Source organism: Sus scrofa, chromosome 6 (assembly GCF_054392235.1).
Source record: "Sus scrofa isolate SSC_HxYL_T2T_F1_AM1 chromosome 6, Sscrofa_HxYL_maternal_Yorkshire_Landrace_v2.0, whole genome shotgun sequence".
NCBI classification, from domain to species: domain Eukaryota; kingdom Metazoa; phylum Chordata; class Mammalia; order Artiodactyla; family Suidae; genus Sus; species Sus scrofa.
The window spans coordinates 22,316,614-22,342,131 of NC_139388.1; the positions used below are offsets into that span (position 1 = coordinate 22,316,614).

Here is a 25,518-nt window from a genome sequence, read left to right on the forward strand (position 1 = left end):
AGACCATGGTTCTTTTCTCAATGCAGCTATTTCACAAATTGGGTGGAATTAATGAACAATTTCAGCAAGAATATACCAACAATTGAGATATTTTAAAATGTTAACATAGAAAGTAGAAAAATGGGAGTGTTGGGTAATAGAAATTAGCATGTGGGGCACAAATGAGAAAACTGACCCAAGGCATCCTAAGAAATTAATAGGAGATGACATTTAGCTGGGAATCTAGTTATTGCTGATAAATGTCATAGGGAATTGTATCCAGCTGAGCCTTATAACTTGATTCATTTATTCATCTATCCATTCATTTGTTTAATTAATAAATATATGCTAGGCACTGGAAGTAACACTGGCAATGAAAAGATAAAGCCATGGGCCTCTTTCAAGTAGATCATATTTTAGTGTACAGTATTTGTTCAGCTAACACATTATGGGAAGTGCCATAGTGGAGATGGGTTTAAGAAACAACAGTGGTCAAAAAAAAACAAGAAATGAACAGTGTGTGGGAGGGTCTGAGAATAAATGAGTGGCTTTTTGAAAACCGAGCAAGAACTTACCAGGTGCGTGAAGCAGAGATGGCAGATGAAATAACCTCAGAAAAGGCTTGGAGGCTTGTGAATTCCATAGCAATCACAGGGATGAAATATGATTGGTCCAGATCAGTTCATGTGACCTTCCCTGAGCCAATCACCATCTCTTCTTGATTGGTTTCTCCAAGGCCAGCCTTCCAACCAACATGTAATATAAAATTGAAGTGATGGCTTTTGTATTTCTTCATAGAGATGTAGTTGTGAAGATTCGGTGAACTAGTTTGTAGAAAGCAACTTGTACAGTGACTGGCAAAACTGAGAAGTTTGTTGTTTTTGTTATTGTTCGTTATTACTAATATTTTAATTAAAAAGTGGACATCTAGCAGCACTGCAGACCCTCGCTGAGTTTCTCTTAGGGAATTTAGCAGGAACTTAGCAAAAGGAAAGCAGTTGTTGCACACGGCATACCATGTCCTTCAGAGAGCCTTTCCAGAGCTCGCTTTCCCTGGTTAGGTCTGGGTTGTCTCCTTTGTACTCTAGCCATAGCTCCAGCTGATCTTATCACTTGGTAATAGAAAAATCTGTTCCATGAAACTGTGAGTTCTTCAAAGGAAGAAATGTATCTTATTCATAGTTTTATCTCCAGCACTTGGAATATTGTAGGTGCTAAATATGTCCGTTCAAATCAGAGAGAACACTTCATGGTGGAGATTATGTCTGTGCTGGGCCCCAGAGGGTGGGGAGGACTTTGGCAATGCAGAAATGGGAACAGTCACATCAAGGAGAAGGCGCTGCTCAAAGTAATCTTGGAGATGGAGAAGTGTCGAGCTTGCTAGAAAATGTCAGTTAAGTGGATGCAACTGAAGTCAACAGTGAGTGAAGAAGGTGTGGGATGAGAGGGAAGATCTAGGGCAGGTCGAAAAGGACCTCGGATGCTCTACTAATGCGATTAGGCTTTGGAATCTGTGGAAGAGAAAGACTGAGAGAATGTGTTCATCTGGAGATTGATATGGGCAGAATGGCGTGCGATACAGCACAGGGCATTTATTTAGACCTAACTTAGAAAATAAAAAAATGGGTTAAATAGTTTATAAAGCAAAATTCCCTGTTCTTACAGAACATGTGAGTTAGCAAGAGATGGATTTATCATGAACCTGATGGAGAGTAGGTTACTTTCAGCTTACTTTCATGGATCGCTTCTAAATAAATATTCACATTGGTATGTAATTTTCTTTAAAAAGAAAGAATCTTTCTTTTGATTTGGTGGGACAGGAGCTCTAAAAAGCTAAGGTAGCTTGTCCACTAGGGTTGAGAAACAAAGAGACAAGTTTTTTTCTGGTGAGAATGTGCTAATTGTGAATAAAGGAAAGGGCTTCTGAATTTTAGCATGTACAGGATTTTGAGTCCTAGGTTCTGTTCTTTCTCAAGGACAAGTCTGCTCTTCACTCTGCATTTTGGTTATATGAGCAAATGGATGTTCCTTTTGCTTCAGCAAGTTTTTGAGCTAATTATCCTGTCACTAACAATTGAAAGTACCTGGCAGTGTTAGTTAAATGATCATTTTACAGATTTGAAAATTGAGACACACAGAGCTTAAGGAACTTATCCAGAGTCCTAGAGCTGGTTAAAAAACTGGACCAACATTGAAACTGAGATCTGTCTAATTTCAGAATGCAAATCTTTTTTTTTTTTTTTTTTTTCTTTTCAGGGCCACACCCGCAGCAAATGGAAGTTTCCAGGCTAGTGGTCTAAACAGAGCTACAGCTGCTGGCCTACGCCAGAGCCACAGCAACGCAGGATCGGAGCCGCGTCTGTGACTTTCACCACAGCTCACGGCACTGCTGGATCCTTAACCCACTGAGCGAGGCCAGGGATTGAACGTATGTCCTCATGGATACTAGTTCATTAACTGCTGAGCCATGACAGGAACTCCCAGAGTGCAAATCTTTATCAGGTGTGCAAATGTACTCTAAATATTTCTATTATAAAGGAAAAATCATTGAGGTAATGACTATAACTTAATCATGCTTTTATCTCTCACAACGACCTAATACATTCCATAATACCTGTAGGTTTAATGCATGTGCAATTCTTGAGCGAAATATAAATCTGTGAAATTTCCAGATGTACTTTTTGTTTTTAAGAAATAAGATGCTCCCATTACTCATATTGCAAACACTTCTATTTATTCTTAAACCAAAATGTTTTATGTCTAGATGTATACTGTAATTGGTCGATGCGGAGAAGGTATTTTGTTGTCAGTTCTTACTGTACTTTCCTGCCTTTTTGTCCCTCCACCATTTTTTCTTTTATCAGCAAAATCTCAATGTGGAGAAAACAATGAACATTTTATAAACCTGCCAAGGGCTGTAAAATATACATACACCTTTAATAGTGACAGAGGTATCTTTGGAACTTCCTCTAGAGTGAAATCTACTTCAGAAATTTGCATTTAACAGGCAAACATAATATTGTTGAAGAACACAGAATTATAAATTCATGGACATTTGGGTACTGGGGATACTTTATAATCCATATATCCATACTTTTAGCTGTAGTTTTTATGGCTATGTAGTTCAAATTACCCAAGATGGATAAAGCCAGCACTTTCATTATTAACTGTATTTGAGGGGGTTGTAATAACTGCTTCATGAAAGCCCTTTATAACTTGAAACTCACACAGGAAGTTGCAGGCCAAATGTGCTTTGTCCTTTAGGGTATGCATTTGTCACCTCTTGATGTAAATTCTCCCAAATTTGATTGGTCTTAGAAGTATTCATTTTGCACAATATTCAGAAAGTCTCCTGCTTTAAAAATGAAAAATTGCAAGTGATTACTTTACAACCCATTTAATTGCATTTGGAGATTTTCTGCCCCTTAAAGTCTCCAGGATAACCAGGTTAATGCTCTCCCCAAACACACTTTTGAACAGAGTTTTATTATGGGTAGCACCTGACCTTTCAGCATAATTGCATGTGGTCCAAATTAATTGTTCTATTCTATTGTGCCTTGAATAATATGTATTTGGAATGAGACTAATTATGCAGATACCTGATAGAGAAGAGGCTTATTAGAGTGAGCTCTTTTGGGTACCTGGAATTTAGAATATAAGATATAAAATGACACTTAATTAGCTAATAAACCAACCGACAAGACTGACTCCACAGGAGACTTCTAGTCAACCCGTTTAGAAAATTAAGAGATTCTTCTTTAACTGAAATGTAATAAGAGGAAACTTAACACACCAGACTAAATATTGCCATAAATCAACATGCTAGTGAGAGAGGCATTTAAGATAGATTTGTTTAGAATCACATACTTTTTTTTTTTTTTTTTTGCTTAACTTTTTCCTTGCTTATTTAATACATACCCCATTTATCTCTTGATGCCTTTTTGGAATATTTTTATGGATGTCATTGTAGTATTGTATAACGAGCACCAAAGTGCACGTTTTTAAACCTAAATCTGATGCCAATTTGCTGTGAAACTAACTGATTTAAAGACCTCGGCTACTGTGTAACTAAATCAAGCTCTTCGGATTGTTTATTTTCTCCTCATCTGAAATTGCTTGTTAGACTCTCTACTTGTTTGTTAGAAGCATCTGTTTCGGAAACAAGAGCAGACACGATGGTCCATAGCGGGCAGTGCCTTGAAGTTGCAGGATATGGGGAGAGGGGAGGGTACTTCCTATCACTCCCCCTACCTCTGCTGGTGTTATTTTAATGTCCAGAAAGTTTAGTTTGACTAAACTTTTCTAAGCCCCAATCTCCGTTTTTTCAGAGCATTTACTTTGGAAAACTTGTAAGTGCCAGTGCATTCTCTACCTCCTTGAGCTATATGTAAATCTTTTTAAAGCCTCTTGCCAGTTTTACAGCCCAGGAATTCTTTCTCAAGGACCCATGAGCCATCTCTTTGAAATGTAAGCATCCAGGAATATACCATCCCTGTCTTCCAGGTTCGGTAGGAAAGTAGGAGCCTAATACCAGTGGATGCCTCACTCCACATTGTAGAACTACTCGCAATCACAAGGATGAGAAAATGTACTATTCTTTTGGCTAAAGCCAATTAGCAAACACAGATGGCTCCGGTTCTCCCTCTGACCTAGCACTTAAAAATCCTCCCCCTGTTTGTTTCAGTGGGCGTTGAGCTCAAACTGAGCTCTGGCTTCTCTCTCTTATTGTCACAGCCTTAAAGTCTTCCTTGCCTCTTCAACTTTGGTAGAGGTTTTGTCTACTGTCAACAGGATGCTCAACCGTTTCCAGTCTTCTGCCCTCTCATAGTTACCCAGTAGCTGTATTACACACAACCCAGTGTGCCAAAGCAGTATTGAATTCAAACGCTGGTTGTACTTTTACGTATGGAGCACACATCCTTACTGTGCCACGTGTCCTAGTTAGTTTGCTATCTACAGTCTTGATACTAGTAGCCGAAGTCTTTCTGTGAGGGAATTCACATGTGTGAAGCTACAAAGATGTGCTACAGGAACTGATTTGGGATTCACACACTGTATGGAATTTAATCCTGTCAGTATCCCTGTAAAGTACATTACCTCTTGTGAAGATAAAACGGGCAGGTTGCTTACTTGCCCAAACGCAATGCCTTGAAAGTGTTAAAAACCAAGGTAGGTTGATTTCAAGCTTGGGAATAGGACCTGTAAGGCTGGATTTCAATCCTGTCTCTCTCGCTTAGTACTACTTAATCAGCCAGTTTACTTAGCTAGCTCCCATTTTATGTGTGAAAAAAACCTAAGGTTTAAAAATTTAAAGTTGCTGTCCAAAAGAGGCACACTACTGATATGTATCTTGGGTGGGTTTTGTGTGCGTGGAGTGAGACAATGAGTATAAACTGCTTAGAAGTTGTTCCAGATTCGATAAGAACCCAGTGAATGTTAAGCATGATTTTTGTAGTACAAGTCTACACTTTACTGCCTGTTCCTCTGAGAGTGAGACAGCCCTTGGTGTAGCACAGCTGACTTTAACTTAGAATTCATAGCAGTTTCAGTTTGACTTGCTGATTTTCTGAAAGATGAAAACCATCCTTTCTGGCCCTCCATGATGAGGAGCAAATGCTTGCACTGAGTGGGTAGAAAAATTTTGTAAGAGCCAATGATGATGAGTGTTTTGAGAGAAGCAAGAAGGCTTCTGGAAACAAAGGAAATTAGTGTCTGCTGAATTGGGAAGTTCCAGTCTGGTTTTGTACCCAGTTCTGTTGAGCTAAAGCGTAGGGCTATGCCGCTTGCAACATAACTTGAAATACTTTAAAATTCATTAATAGGATTGTTTTTCACTTTTAGGAGGGACCAGAAATAACATTTATTTTAATTTATAGTTAATGCAGATGACACCCATGTTAATTTAATTCATTTCAATATGTAAATAACTTTTAATGATTAACTTTTTGGATATATTTTGGGATTAATAGACTAAAATGAGCTTTCTTTCAACAATTACCTAATGACAACCTGGCAATTTAAAAGGCATTCAGAGACTCTAGAATATGTCAGTGTATGACATTAATTTTTCCCTCTATAACACTTGCTTACTAGTTAATTCTTCTCACATAATAAACAAATTATGTATGTGTTATGGCATCTTAAGGAATGGATTCAATTCATTTCATTGTTCATAATTACCTCAGTTTTCTTTATTTTTGCAACCATGTAATTTCTTCCTTTTAGGAGAAAGCCTAAAATTTTGGAAAAGAAAAAAATTGGGCATTTTAAGTATCAATTGAGCCTATCTGGAGAATTTAGCTATGATGGTTTTATATATTTTTACAGTTGATTAAGTTTGCTTAGTGATTGACTGTTGCAAGGTGATCAGGCAACACCTGAGAGAACAAAAGAGTGGGAATTGCGCCTTTCTTCCATCACAGAATACCTTTTGTAATTCACTAGGACGGAAGAGTCCACCATTAACTCTCTTTGTATTGGAAAACAATAACGTCAGGAGAGACTGCACGTGGAGATTGAACTTTTGGGCTTTTGGACTTACTAAAATGTACATTTTAAAACTTTAATTCTGGTGTTTAAATTGTGTGAGTATGTCTGCCTAGGAAATTTGATTGAGCTGAAGTGCTATGAAATGCATGCATTTATGCAAAGGTCAATTATGATATAGGCAATCTATTTTAGGGTAAGCTTCCCTTGCACCTTTGGAAATGATTCCTTTTTTTAGCTAAGTGAGAATCTCTCAAGGAATACAAAAATTAAAGAAAAAAGTCAAGCAGTACAGTCTTTATATTTTTTCTTCTCAGTCTCCCCAGTAGAGGCCGTCTTGTGCATTTATTCTGCAAAGGCAGCAGCCTGCTGAGCCTGGGGTGCATTTAGCAATCTCAGATGGGTACGTCCTTCTGAAAAGAGAGATCGGGAGGAATCTAAAGCTGACATACAGCGATGAGGCATGCCAATAGAGCATTAATTTTAAAAAAAACGATAGAAAACAGTATAATGCCATTTTTATTTTTAAAGATGTTTACACATCTATATATCCATTGTATGAAAAAAACATTGAGAAGAAATGCATCAAGATTTTAATGATCTAGGAGTTCCTGTTGTAGCTCAGCACCTAAGAACCTGACATAGTGTCCATGAGGATGCTGGTTCGATCCCTGGCTTCACTCAATGGGTTAAGATTCTAGTGTTGCCAAGAGCTGTGGTTCAATCCCTGGCCCACCCCTAGCCTGGGAGCTTCCATATGCCACAGATGTGGCTGTAAAAAGAAAAAGTAAGAAAATTAATGATCCTTATCTCATCTTAGGAGAGCTGGTGACTTGTATTTTGTATTTTTTTGATTTTTTTTCATATTTTACTAATGATAATATATTTTTATCATTTCAGAAGGTAATGGTGCTATTCATTTTAAAAGAAGTAATAGAAACCTAATCTCTTTGAAAAAAAGCCTCTCGTCCCCATTTCAAGGGCCACGATTGAATAGATTACCTAGGAAAGACATGTTTATTTCTATTCTTTATTTTAATACTTATGCTTCTCTTATGTATCAAGCAAATAGAATACAGAAGGAACATTGACCCTGGAGATTTCATTCACGTAGAAGATCTACATATTAACATGTACAAATATGCCAATCCTCATAATTCCCCCATTTCATATTTATGATTTTCCTACTCATTAAAATATATTTGTAATCACCCAAATCAACACTTGAGGTGCTTTTTCGGTCGTTTGTGGACATACGCATGTGCTAAGCAGCAAAAAGAACTTGAGTCATCCAGTGTGCACTTTCCAGCTGAGGCTGAACAAGACAACAACTCTGCCTTCTTGCCTGAGCTCCTCATACTGTCAACACGTCCTTTCCATGGTGTATGTAGTACCACTTTTTTTTTATTTCTTTTTTTTTTTTTGCATTTTTGTGCCTTTTTTTGGTGATTTCACTGTTGAAGATTGCCTCAAGCTTATGCTGAAGTGCCGTCTAGTGTTCCTAAAGGTTTGAAGGCTGGGACATGCCTTCCAGAGAAAATACATGTGTTAGATAAGCTTCATTGAGGCTTGAGTGTTAGAGCTGTTGGTGTAGCCGAAACCCAGCCCTTGTACCCTGGCACCAGTTAAGTGTCGGAGACAGAGTTTCAGGTGAAGCAGAAACATAGCTTTATTGCTTTGCCGGGCAAAGGAGGCTATAACAGGCTCACACCTTCCAAACTGTGTCCTCCCTTGAGAGAGGATAACAAGGCGTCTTATAATAGGCTTAGCTCAGAAAGCAGGGCTGTTGTTGAGAGCTGGGGTGCCTGCATTCTCCCCCTACATAAATCATTTATTTCCAAGTCATCCAGGCCAGTGCCAGGTAGTCTAGTGATGGTTTCTGGTGGTCTTTAAGGGTATCACACCTTGACCTTCTCTCTGGAATAAAGATCGCTCCCAAAGGGAAGTGGGGGTTAGGGAGTGTTTCAGAGGAAAAGAAAACACCAAGTGATGTTAACTCTGCCTAGAAAGTAATCATTAGTAAATGAAAGCAATTAAGCAAGGAAGAGAGCCTTTGTGAGGAGCCAGGTAGAGTGAGTGAGTGGGCCAAGGCAGGGCATAACATCAGGGAGACTGTTTTCACCAGTTTTTAGCTGTAGCATTGGTTGTGCATTCAATGTTAATAACGCAACAACGTATATTAAGTAAAGTATCTTTCAACAGAAATGCACACCCAACTGATACATATTAATCAGTTGTTGAAAATTTTGTGACAAGAGGCTCTCGGGAACCAAACCTTGTGTTTACCCTAAGAGCTGTAGTCCAGCATTTGCTAATTCAGTATTTATGGAAACTTTATAAAATAGAATTACAGCGAATAATAAGAATCAACTGTATAGATATGTATAAAACTCTCTCTCTCTTTATATATATCTATACCTGTAGTTTTTATCCAGCTTTTGCATGAATAGAATTCACATAAATGGTTTGCAAATACGCAGAGGCGCAATATCACATTTATGTGTGTTCATGTCTTCTCCCTAGTCCGTCTCCCTCTCTAGTTATCCTCCTTCATCCACAATACAATGACTTATTCCTGGTTCTCAATAACTGAATATTGAAATGTGAATACATAGCAGAGTCTTTATCCTGGCTTGTTTCATCCACAGAAACTACAGAAGACTGTCTTATCAAAAAAATTGAACCCTGTTAAGAAACAACAAAAACAGCGATGACAATGACAATACTAATTTTGAAGCTTCTGACATTTTAAATGTATTTTAACTAGGGAGTGGCCATCAAGAGAAAGATGACTCTAGTGGAAATTCTCCAGGGAGGCCTTGGGTTTTAATTATAAAGGATACTATTGAAAAAAAGGAAATCAGTAACACTCTACACAGTAATGTGAGATGTTACCTCAGCTGATAACTTAGGAAGGTGATATATATAAATTAAGTTGTGGCAGGACCATATTTCTATTTCTTTCTTTCTTTTTTTTCTTTGTTGTTGTTGTTGTTGTTGTTGTTGTCTTTTTGCCATTTCTTGGGCCGCTCCTGTGGCATATGGAGGTTCCCAGGCTAGGGGTCACATTGAAGCTGCAGCCACCGGCCTACGCCAGAGCCACGGCAACACAGGGTCGTTAACCCACTGAGCAAGGGCAGGGACCGAACCCTCAACCTCATGGTTCCTTGTCGGATTCGTTAACCACTGAGCCACGACAGAACTCCATATTTCTATCTCTGAATACGAATCTTTTTGACTCTTGTATCAGAGGCCTAATGCTTGTTCTTTATAAAGGTGTCTGGGCCTTTGTGTAAGTGTCTGTTTCATCCAGTTGATACAAACCGAAGGATGGCTGTGAAGAAAAGAGGGGAAGTGTATCTGCAGCCACACATAAGGACGGGTGTCTGTCTGCAGTGCTGCGATGTGAAGCTGAAGTACTTAAACATGTGAAAGATGAAGGTGAATATTCCAGGCAAAGGAATGATAAGGAAAAAACCACAGATAAATGAGGGAGAGAGAAAGAAATTCTTGGAATTGTAAGTCTTTCACCCAATGCATCTATCTTATTGATTCGGAGTCCATGAAGAAGCTGTGAAAGAAAAGATTGGAGAATTTACAATCTGACAAAGAAGGTTCATCCTGATATTTCTGCCACAAGACTTGTTCTTTGTCCAGAAAGTTCTGCGGAGGCTTTGCAGAGCCCTGAGCAGGCAAGCTTGGTGAGACTTCGATTTTAGAAAGACCTCTCTGCAGTCACGTGGAGCAAGGTGAGGCAAAGAGACCACTTAAGAGTCTATTTCAGGATAAAGCTGGAGCTAAAAGAGGCTTTAATTAGCTCAGGGCCTGTAGACCTTTGTTTGAACTCCTCTCTGGCCACATCACCTCTCTCAAGACAGAGAGCTCTGTATCTCCTCTCAGACCCCTAACCATCCCACTGCTCCCAGTTCCTCAACTCCCTGCAAGCAAAGAAGCCCACTGGGGCTAAGTGGAAGTGTTTAAAGCTTGTAGTATGTGAATTCAGGGCCAAATTGTTATTGGAGCTTTCTGTAGATAAAGTGCCAAATGCCAGGGGAATATCAAAATATTGTGCCCTTTGTTAACTTAGTCAACAAATGTTTGTTAAGCGCCAATATGTACCCAATAGTGGATTAGGCAGCTAATGAGTGAGCAGTGACACAGTGTAGGGAGATCCTGCTCTTAATTCAATTTTTGTTCTAGTAGGGAGATAAACAAAAACAAATAAAATAATTACATATTGTTATTTGTGTTATGAAGAAAATAAACAGGATGAAGGCTTGATTATGAATGAAAAAGGAAGCTTTTTCTAAACGGATGGGTCAGGGCTGTTTTCTCTGAGAAGGTGATATTCAAGCAAGACTTGAAGGATGAGGAAAAAGCAGACATGAAGAATTAGGAGAAGAGGGCATAAAATGCAGAATTGTGTGTGTGTGTGTATGTGTGGCTTTTCAGGTTAGTATGTACTTGCAATTCCATTTTTTTTCTTTATATCATTTGTATCTTTTAGGATTTTTTCCCCTCTATCATTATTGGCTGCACAAAATGGTTAATGTATTCTTTTAAATTCTAATTTGAAAAATATACAAGTAGCCTGACTTTTAAGTTATGTCATTTATTCACAGTGGAAGCGTAGTTTTCTGAATTTATGTGTACATGTATTACATATTGGTATTAAAAATGGTTATTTTTGAATTTACAATGATTCTGCACTGTACAAGGACTTCTCTGGATAGTAATAATAGACTTAGATGACATTAGTTGAGCCTCCAGGCATTATTGTACACACATTAACATATTAAATCTTTTAATCTTCTCCAGGTTCATATTGTAATTATCCCAATTTTACAGCTGAAGCCCAGAGAGGTTATATAAGTTGTAAGGTCACACAGCTATTAAATGTCAGTGCTGTGGTTAGATTCCAGGCAGTTTCTTTGTAGAACCCTGTCTTTCAATCAAGCAGCATAGATTCCTTACTCTGGTAACCAAATATGAAATAGAGCAGCAGTGCCATCCTGCCGTTAAACAAAACAAAACTTTTCCAAAATTTAGGAGGACAGTTAATATAGTGAATGAAATTTTGTTTGTATTTTTTCCTCTTTTATCTTTAAAAACATTGATATATATGGTGTCTTGTCTATGCTAGTAAATGGTTAATAGATATCAATAACCAGGCACTGTGCTAAATCACTTTTATGTTATTAAATCCTGTAAGTATTTTTTGACAGAGTAGTTGTTAGTATTACTTGGGATTGGTTTTGGTTTTGCCACTTCATAACTATATAATTTTGGGCAAGGAGATTATTTACTCTGTTAGTTTCCCCATTTGTAAAATGCACTCTGATTTTAGAACTTATGACCTTAACTACTTGCATATCACCTCCCACTAATATAGCACAGGTATCTGATTAAATAGGAATAATGTATTTACTTATTTTTAAGTTTAACATTTTATAATTTATAATGTTTGCAGAGCATAATAATTTCCAACTGTTTTATCAACAAAAAGATTTGAGAATCACTGACTAGTATCTTTTCAAAAATGGCTTCCTCAAGTCCGGGGCTTGGGTCACTGAGAAGCAGTGAACCTTTAACCTGAGTTAGTCATACCTTTAAACCTTGTAATTGCTATCCTGGATTCACTGTGCAGAAGCTGGATCACACAAAATAACATAGTTTCATTTTTCAGCATTTTAAATCGAATAGCAGATATGTTCATTTGTCAGTAATACTCTTCTCAAACCTACAGCAAAACAATCAAAATGTAAAATGCCAAATCCAATCATATAATCCAGAATGCAATTTTATTTCTTTCTTTCCCATTTTTTTTTTTTTTTTTTTTTTTTTAGTTGAGCTATATCTGTGCAATTTAAATAACCAGACCATGGTACTTTAATGGGTGATTTGGCTTACCCAATGGCCAAGTCAATGAACTGCAAAAATTGACTCTATTATGGCTCATGAAACCAAGTCAACCCTGAATATAAATAGATGATTTCTCTTTTGGAGTTGGAGTAAAGAGCAAATATTCCTCATATACGGGGACACTGATTCAACAAATGAGATCGAGTATAATTAAAAAATTTCTGTATATGTAAGTAAAATAATTAGATAGAAGTTTTTGTTGTTCTGCCCATTATATATGCTTTACTAATTCATTTGCCCCATCTGGATAAACCAGTGAAAAGAATGATAACTAACATTTATTGAGCTCTTATTATGTGCCAGGTACTGTGTGAAGTGATTCCAACTCTGCTGATTCTAACAACCCTTAACTTAATCTTCACAACCATTCTCTAAGTTACCGGTTATTATTCTCTTTCATAGAGGAAGCAACTGAGCTTCAAGAAGGCCATTTAACGTCTATAAGCTGTCATACGCATTAAATCCAGGAGTCAAATTAGCCCAGCATTCTGTGTAACTTTTAACCCCTTCACCCCCAAAAGAGGTTTTTTCCCCCAAACTTAGCATCACTAATTAGATCAATGCATGTATTGAACTGAAATATTTGGTTTTTAGATTTGATGTCTGGAGAATCTCTTCTGTAGAGAACACCATTTTTTTAAACGTTATTTTTCTGAATACCCGAAGTTGGCTGCCTCATGCATTGTTCCTCAAGGATCTGCACTTAGCTCTCTTCTCATTCCAATCTGCGGACTCTCTGATTGTTTTTGACTGCTGATTTTGGTTATTTCTGAATCATCATTTACTACCCAGATCTATGTTGTGAGTTTTGCATGTGTGCCTCCTCTGGATATGGAGCTACCTGGATGCACAAAGGATCTCAGGCAAAACCAACTATGCCAATTGTAACAACACTTAATCTTCACAACCATTCTCTATGTTATGGGTTATTATTCTCTCTCATAGAGAAGGCAGTTCAGCCTCAAGAAGACCATTTAAGTTCTCTAAGCTGTCACATGCATTAAATCCAGGAGTTAAATTAGAGCCCAGTTAGATTAGATTAAATTAGAGCTCAATTACTGAGTGTATTAATTGTCCTAGGAAGCAGTTCTTCTTCCAGCCATGCTGGATGCAGAGGATGGTCTGGTCATCTTCCATTTGCACTTTCAGGAGACGTAGTCCTCATCTTTAACACCTTACCACACACATCACTGAGTTCTGGCCATTCTATTTCCTATGTATTTTCGAATCCTTTTTTGAGTATCTGTAGTGACATCTTCTAGGCCACCATTAATAGCTTGCCTGTATTCCTGCATTTACCAGCTTTCAGATTCATCTCTGTATCTTTTTTCTTTTCTCTTTTTTTTGGGGGGGGGGTGTCTTTTTTGCCATTTCTTGGGCCGCTCTTCCAGCGTATGGAGGTTCCCAGGCTAGGGGTCTAATCAGAGCTGTAGCCGCCGGCCTCCACCAGAGCCACAGCAACGCGGGATCCGAGCCGCGTTTGCAATCTGCACCACAGCTCACGGCAACGCCAGATCCTTAACCCACTGAGCAAGGCCAGGGATCGAACCCCGCAACCTCACGGTTCCTAGTTGGATTCCTTAACCACTGAGCCATGACGGGAACTCCCTCATCTTTGTATCTTTTAAGTCTTGCCTTCTAATCCACTCTTCACATTCCAACAAGGAAATTCTTTGGAAAATGAAACATGGTAATGCCCCACTCTAATCTTTGAATGGCTCAGCATTACTTCCAGAATGGCGTCCAAGCTATTGAATATGGTTTGCTGGTCCCTTCATACATTAATGCTTTCTTTCTTCTCTTATCTTTTTTTTCTTTCTTTTTTTTTTTTTGGTCTTTTTGCTATTTCTTTGGGCTGCTCCGGCGGCATATGGAGGTTCCCAGGCTAGGGGTCGAATCGGAGCTGTAGCCGCCAGCCTCCGCCAGAGCCACAGCAACGCGGGATCCGAGCCGCGTCTGTGACCTACACCACAGCTCACGGATCGTTAACCACTGAGCAAGGGCAGGGACCGAACCCGCAACCCCATGGTTCCTAGTTGGATTTGTTAACCATTGCGCCACGACAGGAACTCCTTTTTTTTTTTTTTTTTTTGTCTTTTTGTTTTCTTTCTTGCCCTCAGGCTCTGATTTATCCATAAGACCATGCTTTATCAAAGAGGCCTTGTACCTGGTTGCTCTCCACCTTTCACATGTGTGTGAAACACTCTTCCCTCCTTTTCCTCTTTCTGGTTAAAATGCCAGCTCATCTTTTCAGTTTTGATTCCTCTTAAGATCTATCTATGATCACCCTGTTTGGTTAGATATCACCCTACATTTCCCCATCAGAGCACTGAAAACACGGCATTATAATTCATACATTCTTGTCTTATTTCCTAATAGATTTTAAGCTTCTTTAAAGGCAGGGACTCACTGCCTGGGATATAAAAGATTCTGTCTCTCTCTTTGTCCCGCTCTCTCTGCCTGTCTTCTTTCTCTTTCTCTCTCTCTCTCTCTTAGTCTGTCTGTGTATCTGTTGAATAACAAATGCATACGAAATAATCCCTGCTAATGTGCACAACTGATTTACCTTCCTTATTCAACTGTTTTCCTTGTGATAACAGTCAGCAGTAAAAGAAAAATATGCACTTCTAGCATTGGGAAGGACTTTCAAACAAAATTTTCTTTGCGTTCTGGGCCAGTTTTATCACTTGTTTTCTACATAAACTTAGACACATCCATTGCTCTCCCCGGGGTCCAGGGGCCATCTGTTTAAATCCCTCTAGATTAGGTTCCCTTACCTCTCCCCCCCCATTAAAAAATTGGAGTATAGTTGATTTACAGTGTTTCAGGTCTACAGCAAAGTGATTCAGTTATACATATATATTTATATCTATCCCTTGCTGTTTCTGATTCTAGGTCACTTTGGAAGCAGCCTCAAATTATTCACATGTTTTTAGCATATGTCAAGGCAAAAAACCACAAACAAACCAACTTCATGAGTTTGTGTGCCCGTAGTAGTTGCTCTACCATTATTTTTGTCTACCTCATTTCTGATCATTTTGTTAATCAGTTTTAATAAAGCCTGAAGTAAAAATCTCATTATATTTTATTTCAAGCACTAAAGCCTGTTCTAATTTTGTTATGTGTTTGAGTATAGCCACTTGAATGCACAAAAAGCCTCAGACAAAACATGTCAATTACAGAACATACTAACTCCTCAGAAAGTAGCAGGCAATAAATAAGACATGGCATGATTAATAAGTAGAGTTCACTGAATATACGGCCAGCAGGGTTATGTATATATGTATACTCAGAGAGCTATATTTTAAGGTGTCAATACTTTAAAGAATTAGCTTTGTTAGGAAAAGCATCTGTTCTCTCTTTGTGGAATGGGCAACAGTATTTCTATCTAATATTAACCTTTAATATATCAAAAGGAATCACAAAGATGTCTTTTCCAATTTGCAGTGGTAAGAGATGAATGAGAATTACTATTTGGCCAGTGCTTTGTACTAAATAGAGTCCAGGGATAATTGACCGTTGAAAATTTCACCTAAATAAAACAAATCAATCTTTCAAATATAAAATTAATCATTTAATCGATATCAGCCTTCAGTCTGTGCTCCATTAAATCCTTAAATTCATGCTAGTGATGGTATAGGAAGCAAATTAAAACAGGATTCTTGTAAAATGAGAAAGATAAAATTGTGCTTTCTGGAGAAGCAATTTAATCTTAATAAATTATTTTTAATATTCTTTTTTCAATGAGGCATCACATTGCTCATAAAATGAAGTGTAAAAGGGAACTAGTCGAGGAAACTGAGTTACAAAGAGACTGCTGCACCCTCGAACAATTTATACCTGCAATAATTTGCTTCATAAATTTTTATGCTGCATTTTACATTTTTTAAGAAAGTGAGTATTCCCAACAGTGTCATAATTAGAATTGTGACAGTGTGAGAGCAACTAAAGGAAATTATATTTCTTCTCTGGGGTATTTAGCTAAATGGTTTTAAAAGGAATTTGTTGCTTTGTTAAAGATAGATTAGAGTCAACACAGAAGACATCCCTTGACTGGACGGCCCATGCTCTCAGTTGGTCCACACTTAATAAACACAGCTTCATAGAAGAGCTAAGTGTCGATTAAGAAGATCCAGGAAATGGAGATGGTTTGCCCTGGAGATTTTTGGAGTATTTACCGAAAGAAAGGGTCTCAGTCTTTAAATGTCAGATGTTAATATCGTATGCTAACCCCTTCTTCTAGAAATTTTATTTTGCGGTGCTCTATCTCTGTAGTTTGAGAATCCGGAGCTGTCACCAAGAGGCCTCCCAAGACATATTCTGCATGTAGCAAGCCCATTTCCTCCTTTTCTGTGCAGAATTACTCTGTTATCTATACCATGAGGATATTTCCCTGAAAGATGGAATGGAGTTGCCTTAGATTCAGGTAGTTTTCAGAAGGGGCGTGCCCTCTTTTGGATCTAGCCAGCTTCTACTGCTTAAGCACAATCATCTCTTGGAAGCCTTTTATCGTTAACTCTAGATTGCTGAGCACAGAGCATGAAGCAGAGAGCTATTCACTAAAAGAGAGGCTTAGTTCTTCTAGCTGTTCAATATATGGATTGTATGGTGGGGTAGGCAGCCTGGGCTGCAAGGGAACCACAGGTGTAAGGGTTCTTTTCAGACTCATACCTGGGAACCCATGGTCTTCCTTAGGCAGCACATCCACTGGCAGAAATAACAAGGGAATAAACAGTTTGTCAGGAGGCAGTTGTATAGAACTCTCCTCTGTCCAGACTGTTAGTAGAGCAAAAACATCTGGAAACAGTGTCTGTTTTATGTCAATTGTGGAAGTGTATATTGTTTTCCTATTCGGGGTAGGTCTCCTCTCTCTTGGTGATCAAATTAATGATACAAGGAGTCCTTATCATTGAATTACAGTTGAATCTGAAATTTTTTTCTGCCTTGCTCATGGATGTTACTCTCTATGACTCCAGATATTCAATGCTGTGAGTCAAGTCTTACTGACTTCTGGGAGATAAGAGATTTTGAAAGGCCACCCTCTCCTCTCTGGACTTCATAGTGAGCTGTTGTTTCTCTGTTAATAAGGATAGCCCCAACCAAGATGATTGGCAGGGAAAAAGAGAAACATCAAACCATACTTAACACAGATACATAGATAAACACAGAGATAGATAAATACGTAGATATAGATGGGCTTAAGGGCCTGGAGGTCCTGGAGGAGGGCAGTTTTCACTCAGTGTGGTAATTTCTTTGGGAATGAGTCATCCTGGTACAACTGGACTTGGAGAGAAATAAATGGAGTACATTAACATTGAAGTTTTTTTTTTTTTTTTTTTGAAGCCCAGCCTGCATCAGGCTTTGACAAACTTAGCATTGGGGAAGAGGAATTCTCTTACCTTGCAGGCTTGTTCAGAGAGACCTCTTTTCTGGCGGTGAGAAAATATCATTTCTCAGGCCAAGAGGGACTTGGGAAATCATGCAGCCCCGAGAAACAAAGTGCAGTGCACTGACTTTATTCTGCATGTGGAACTGTAATTGATTCCTTTGGCCTAAGTTCTCAAGTTTCTTAGAGGATTCAAAAAGTAGAGGAGGCTCGAGAGGTAGGATGTGGGCCTTTTGCTAATAAGGCAAACGAAAGTTAGAACAATTAATTAGAAAAAATATCAAAGGAATGGCATATTAGAACAAGTTATAACTTGTTATACCCAAATATTCGCAGATATTTCGTTACACAGAAACAGCTGTCGAATGTCTTTTTTTTGGATATCCCCAGGCACATCCAAGTAAAGTCCAGTGTGAAATTCAACGTATCTCTCAGTAACCCGCCATTGACTATTTCTTCTCCATTCATTTTTAAAAATTAAAAAAAATTTTTTGTTTTATCTTCTCCATTCTTTACGTCTACGTTGTTCTACATTGTCTTCCCAGGCACCTGAAACAGGAAGCTTACTGTCATTCTGAGTATGTCTTTCTGTTTTGTATCTCATCATTCATGGATTCTAGCTGTGTTTAACCTCTAACGTATCTCAAATCCATTGTGTCTCCTGCATCCCAGGGGCTGCTGCTGCTGCAGTGCAGTCCTCGTGAGATTTTGGTCAGACCATTGCAGTAAGCTCCTAAGGGAGTCCACGTGTCCGCCTGCACACTCCTTTCTCTTTTCCATTTTGCTTCCAGATGGTTACGCTTTGTAAACAATGGCCTTTGAGGCGCTTGACTAACATTTCTTCCAGGATGAAGCCCCAGATCCTTAGCAGAGGACACAAGCCCTTCAGTGAGCAGAGTTTTACCTACTTCTATCACTAGACTAAGATTTTTCCAGAAGACTACCTTTATTCAGTTTTTTTAAAAAGCCCCCCGGGACCTAGTCTGATGCTTTATGTATTGGAAACCATCAAAAGTTTATTAAATTGAATTGAATTAATTTGTTAGTATGGAAGATAATACTGGAAAAGCGGAATTTTCATAGTGTTCAGGTCCATTGTGTAGTAACTGTCTTTGGTGCCATTTCTAGCCTGTGATGTAGTTTTGCTTACCCTGGAGAAATTCTCCTCATGCCTCCTCTCTCTCTTTTGGTGAAGATTATACCTGCTGCTACTTTATTCCAGAAGCTGGATAACCTTCTGCCTTGTTTTTGTGCTGAGTGACCCTTTTGACAGACCCTGTGGCTCTGACCCTTTACACAGTAGAAGTACCCTGGTGTTTTTACTCGGCAGTGGATCGTGATATTTAGAAATCCCTTCGTCGAGCACCTTTGATTCTCCAGGGATGCCCATAATAAATATTTGCATTATTAAAAGAGTTATAAACACAGTATAAAAAATGAGTGCACAAGGCAGTCACCACTTAGCTTTTGATGATGTCTACCCGAATGAAAAATGAATGAATGTGTAATTAATAATAAATGTCCTTGTGTTCTTGTTTTAATTTTAACTCATCAGAGGATGTAAAAATTACAGCAGAGCCAACATTTGCTTTATTGTTTTATTAAAGGCAGAATGTGGCCCTCATGTACCCGATTCATGCAACTTCATAAAACATAGCATTCTAATAGTATCTGTATTGCCACTGATTAGCCGTTAATTTTATGCATGTTACTTATTCTCTATTAGCTTTAGTTTCTGCATTTATGATGAGGATAATAGTCATGTGCCTATCACAGATCTCTTCATGGTATTAAATGAAATAGTTCACCTGATATGTAGTAACCACCAAATATATATTAGGATGACAATTTTATTTGAGCCTCACTCACTGCGGGGTGAGCAGTCTGTTGTTTTTTTTTTTCCTGATTTTAGAGATGAAGCAGTGTTTTTCTTAAAAATAATCTGCAGAAGAGCACTAGGCTTCTCTAAATCCTACTATAATATTTTTTCTCAGTTGAGAAGAATGTGTCAAGGAGAATCTCTATACGCTCCAGCCTTCAGACAAGGGGCAAGTATTATATTTATGGCTAATGATTGATACAGGAGAGGGATTTCACAATTCCTGCCTCTCCGGCTTTTCTTTTATCCCTTGGCTGTCATGACTACAACTTTATTTTTCATCAGGAACATTTTTTCAAAACCTGTCTGGACTTCCATGTATCAGCAGGTGGATGACTGGCTCCAGCTGAGCCATTGTTAGAACCTGCTGTCCTTCAGTCCACGATGATCCTTGGAAATCTGATTCCCAAGTTGTCAAGATACAGAACTCTCTTTCCTTCTGTCAGGACCTTATAGAGGAATGAACGTTTTCCATGGAACTAAGTCAGGTGGGAGAGAAGTCATCTTTCAATTGGATAAATATTTAAGATGGGTTAATCTAAGTAAATGTCCAGTGGGGTTCCCTGGAGATGAGCTATGATGCTATGATGACAGGGGTACAAGTGCTTCCTGCTTAAAATGTGTGGCTGTCCTTAAAAGAACTTACCTCCCGAATCAGAAGGAGCTGCCCTTAGAGGGGCCATTAAGACAATCTCACTGCCCCTGATGGCATTTTCTTGTCTCCTCTGACCTTAGTTTCCAGGCCATAGATCACAGGGCAGGGATGTGCAATTTTTGAGGGCAAGGCAGGACGTTGTTCATCGTTCTATTTTTGAGCATTTAGCGGTGCTGGAACCACAAGTGATGTCTTGATGCGTGGTGAGTGGATGAACACTGGTCACCCTCTTGCTTCTTTAAAGATAGTTTTACTTTACTCCACCTTTCCCTACAATATTTCACAGGGGAACGGGGTGCGGGGGGCGGTGAAGGAGGAAGGAATCAGTGTGAGAAGGATGCTGTCCTTACCTCTCATGAATCCTTGGCATTTCTTATTTCTAAAAGTGAAAATGTCCTGTGCTGGAGGGATTACTTACTTTATTAAAGTGGGAACAAGGAAAAGTCTCCATGTGTGGAAGGAATGCAAGATTCTATTAGAAACGTTCTGGATTTTTTTGTCTTCTCCTCCCACACTCCTTAAACATCAGGACACAAGAGCAGAGAGAGTTCTACACAGGCTAGTGATCATGTTATTTATTTATATTAAAAAGTAAATAGACTCTAAGCCAGTTTTCTGGTCATGTTGTTGTTTGTTTATTATTTTTAATGTATTGTCTGTCAGCCAGTGTCCTAACAACTCTGCTGGAGACAGGTGCTAATGTCAAGGTCCATGGCAGGAAGAGGATCTGGGGCTCGAGTCCCTCCTGAGGACAGTGCCTTCTCCTGCCCAGTTGCAAAGGAGGCGAATCACCCAGAAGAGGAAGCTACCCCAGTTGTTTTTTCAAGAACACAATTCCAGGAGGACTCCATTAAAGTCTTTCTGTGCATCGGAAATCTCTTACCTTCTTCTAGAAGCTATTTGGCCATTTCATAGATGAAAATTAAAATATTATGGACATTCTTTTAAAAGGGCCACAAGGCCACAATCTTTAAGCAAGTAAAATCCCAGCCTTAAGGTAGGGCGGCCAGAGTCTGAAAGGGAAAAATGAATTCAATGCTTTGAACCCGGAACTGAAGAACTTGTATCACCAAAGGTGCAGGGATGAAGAAAGAGTGAAGGAAGAAGGAAGAAGGGAGAAAATAAAAAACAGAAGGAGAAAAAGAGAAAAGGAAGGAAGGAAAGAAAGAGGGAAGGGAGGGAGGGAACAAAGAGAAAGAATGGAAAATAGAAGGAAAGGAAGAGACAGGCTCCTAGCTAGTGGAGTTTTTGTGGAGAAAAACACGAGGAAAAATCATGCTTGCTTGGCTCTAATTAGTGTGAAAAAAATTGATGAAGTGAACATTTTTTTCCCCCTTTTTGAACAAAGAAATTGGAACTGTTTACAAGACAAACTAAGTTACATGTGAACAACACTATCAGCGTTCCAACACTCAGTCTTGCACCGGATTGTGTATCCACTTAAGAAAAACTGGCTCCAATTAGGGATCTCCTGTCGAGCATCTTATTTATCAGCTTCCAGAACAGCTGTGAGCCATTCAGGATGCCACCAGTTTTTCCTCATTACACTCTCCTTAGAATTACAGATGTGCCTGGCTCATCCCCAGGGAGCCACATTCTCGTAAACACATCCTTCTATGTTTCAGGGGCTGTGCTGAAATAAGCTTGTGAACGCAGGCTGACATGGTCAGTTGAAGTTGGCTTAAGAGACTTAAGGCTGTAAATACCCCCTGTAATTTCTTGGGAAAGGAAAGCTGGATAATGAAAGGGATTTAGGATGTGTGGAGAAAGGGAGGGAGTCGGTTAAAATAACACACTTTTATTTTTAATCAGCTTTACCAAACAAATTGTACTGGGAATTTGTGACCGAGAAGCCGCTGTTAGAAGCGCTCACTTTATTGTCACAAGTATATGTAATCAGGGGTTAAGGAAAGAGGCTGAGGCTAATAAAAAGGAATGAGTGAATCAACATATTTCAAGTAACATACATATTTTACTGTGATAATACAAACAACTGTGTTTTAAAATCTTTTAAAGTGAGTTCTTTCTGCTCCTGGAGAATGGCATAGTAGGAGATACATACTGTTTTTAGCAAGCAGCCTCAAAATCTTTTTTTTTTTTTTGGTCTCTTTTGTCTTTTGTTGTTGCTATTTCTTGGGCCGCTCCCGCGGCATATGGAGGTTCCCAGGCTAGGGGTCGAATCGGAGCTGTAGCCACCGGCCTACGCCAGAGCCACAGCAACGCGGGATCCGAGCCGCGTCTGCAACCTACACCACAGCTCACGGCAACGCCGGATCATTAACCCACTGAGCAAGGGCAGGGACCGAACCCGCAACCTCATGGTTCCTAGTCGGATTCGTTAACCACTGCGCCACGACGGGAACTCCTCAAAATCTTATTTCTTCTCCTTTTCACCACTACTTCTCTCAAGAGTAACTCATTGTAAGTATTAATGAGCACAGTCATCGTTTGTATTTATGATTGATCAAGTAAAGAAGGTTCTCATGTTAGCAGACATGGGGGTAACTGTAACACTCAGTTATAGGATTTATTGAGAAACAGAAACGTAGCGAGGCTGCAGAACTGGTGCCTAATTTGTTCACATCTCATTGTTGCCACATCCTCCTCACCTGGATTTTTCTGAGTCATGTGACCTGCTGTGGCCAGTCAGATGTCTCTGGTGCAAAAGGGAGACTTGGCGAGTACTTGAGCACAGGATCTTCCTTTCTCTCCTGTTCTTGGGAATCCTTCCAGATTCTTGGGAAGAATCCCAGGCTCCCCTGCAGATAACTGCTGACCTACTAGGGACTCCAGGAGGGATTAGCAGAGCAGGCCCAGATCAGAATAATCACCCCTCAGATCCACAGCAGCCTCTGAACTAAGGGAATGATTGTTGTTTTAAGCCAAGAGGTTTTGGAGGTGTTATCCTAAACAGCAAAATGTAGTGACTGCAGAAAGCCAGGTAATGAAGTAGACTAGGATGTGCATTGAAATCTTCCATATATCTATATTCAAAGTCTGTCATTTTGCACAGACACTTGAAAAAAAAGGCTGTTTTTATTCCTTCAGTGTGTTCTGGAAAATTAAATTACCAGCAATTACAGTAGAGGGTTATAAATATTATAGAAAGAGGAGACTTGGGTACAGAGACAGGACACCCAACCCTGGTAGTTGAGCTGGGGAAGGTGCAAGAAGCCTGGAAAGCAGAACCCTGATGATGTGCTAGTGTTATTTCAGTGAAGGTGGGTAGAGGAAGGGGGTGCACAGGTAGGGGTTGGGTGGGGCTCCAGACAGAGTGAATAATGCACGTGAAAGCCTGGAGATGACAGAGGGATTATGTGCTGGGGGAAATAAAAGAGGTTCAGAGCCAGGTCTAGAACTAGCTTTCTCATGGGGAGTTCCCGTCGTGGCTCAGTGGTTAACAAATCCGACTAGGAACCATGAGGCTGCGGGTTCGATCCCTGGCCTTGCTCAGTGGGTTAAGGATCTGGTGTTAGCGGTGAGCTGTGGTGTAGGTCGAAGACACAGCTCGGATCTGGCATGGCTGTGCCTGTGGTGTAGGCCAGCGGCTACAGCTCCTGTTAGACCCCTGGTCTGGGAACTTCCATATGCCGAGGGTGTGGCCCTAGAAACAAACAAACAAACAAAAGAACTAGCTTTCTCTTGTCACAGCTTCTATGACCTTTTATCAGGCCACACTTCAGGCATGTTCTGTTCCATTTTTCAAGGTGTGGAGAACTTGCTTACATTGTCCTCGTGGTCTGTGAAGCTAAAGCCAGGGAGATTCTTAGTGACATGCAGCCAAATGAATGCACTCACTGTGTTAGGGGATTTGTCACATCACTTCAGATAAGTAGTAAGCCTTGGGGTATTACAGAGCTGTGTTTGAGTGTCCTTGCCCAGCCAGTGGCAATTGCAGAGGGAAATATAGCACAGAAGGGCATAAATGTCAGATGTATGCTCTCCTGAGGTATGTCTATCACAAATAAGCTCCAGAAATGCTGGCAACTGAATTGCCTTGAGTACTTCACACAATTGTTTTAAGAGTAAAGAAATACCATAAAGACATAAAGCACTGGTTTAAACTCTTAAAATGCAAGGTGATATTATAACTATAATTTAATTGGATGTGATGGTTACTCATTATAATAATAGCAGTTGATTGGCCAAACATGCTATATTAATAGATTTCTAGAGCAGAAGCGAGGTAACAATGAAAGTGCCTTATATTGGGGTTTAGTTTTAAAAACCTCAGCCTTCCGCCACAGTTATACTACCTTTGGTTAACCAGAATAATTTGTGTATCTTTCAATTTCCAGGTCCCTATCGTACGTTTTCCCACATTCTCTTTTATTTGCAAAAAGTACTGCTAAGGAAAGTTTGCTCATTTTGGACATTTGACTTGGACATTTCTTTAAACAAAATATGTGGATTTATCCAGAACAATGGCTGGCACTCACTAAAAATTGTTTTCTCATTCAATTTCCTAATTCTCTATATGCAATCGAATGGAAGTTCTACATGTTTTCGTAGCATTAGCGGTAGAGATGCCTCTATCACAGAGAAAAATAATAATGTTATTCATAGTTCTCCTTAATATGTCTTCATGCTTTGGATTTTGCCAGGAAGCGTTCCATGCATATGCTTGAGTATAACTCAGAGCAGCCCTGTAGGGTAGCTAGTCTGTCATTTAGTATATGTGTTTTTCATATAAGGAGATGGAAATGGAGAAGATAGGCTCATATGGTTTTATAGTCTGGATAAGAATCAATTCAAATCTAGCTGTGGAATCTTGAACGAACAACCTTATCTCCCTGTGATGCAGGAGCTGCATTTTATAGGTAATTAAACAAATACTCAAGGAGGAGCCTGGTCTCTCATGCATTTGTGGCCTCCAACCCTACATCCTCATACCTCACTGCCCTTTGGGAGTATCTTTGATGTACAAAAGGTCTCACAACATTCTTTAAGCTCTCTGGAGTGCAGCAGTGAACTCGTATGGGGAAATATTGGAGCCACGAAGGCTGGTTTTGCCTGTGGAGGACTGTCTCATTCTCAGAATCATCAAGGACACTGAATGTAAATGCTTTATTTTATCTTTAACTAGAAGATCAGAAATAATTATTAGTAAAAGTTCTTTATTTTAGGGTCGACCTTTAAGGACTATTGAATTGCATTTATATATGTGTTCTTCAGGTGGTAATTCTTGACTGGGGCTCACTTTGCCCTACT

At 39.3% G+C, this 25,518-nt stretch overlaps 1 protein-coding gene across 12 annotated transcripts in view; it reads left to right on the plus strand.

Moving 5' to 3' along the window:
* The window catches only part of LOC146402252 (uncharacterized), a 1,625,488-nt gene that overhangs the window by 500,052 nt on the left and 1,099,918 nt on the right, over positions 1-25,518 (plus strand). The gene's annotated exons all lie outside the window — the stretch shown is intronic.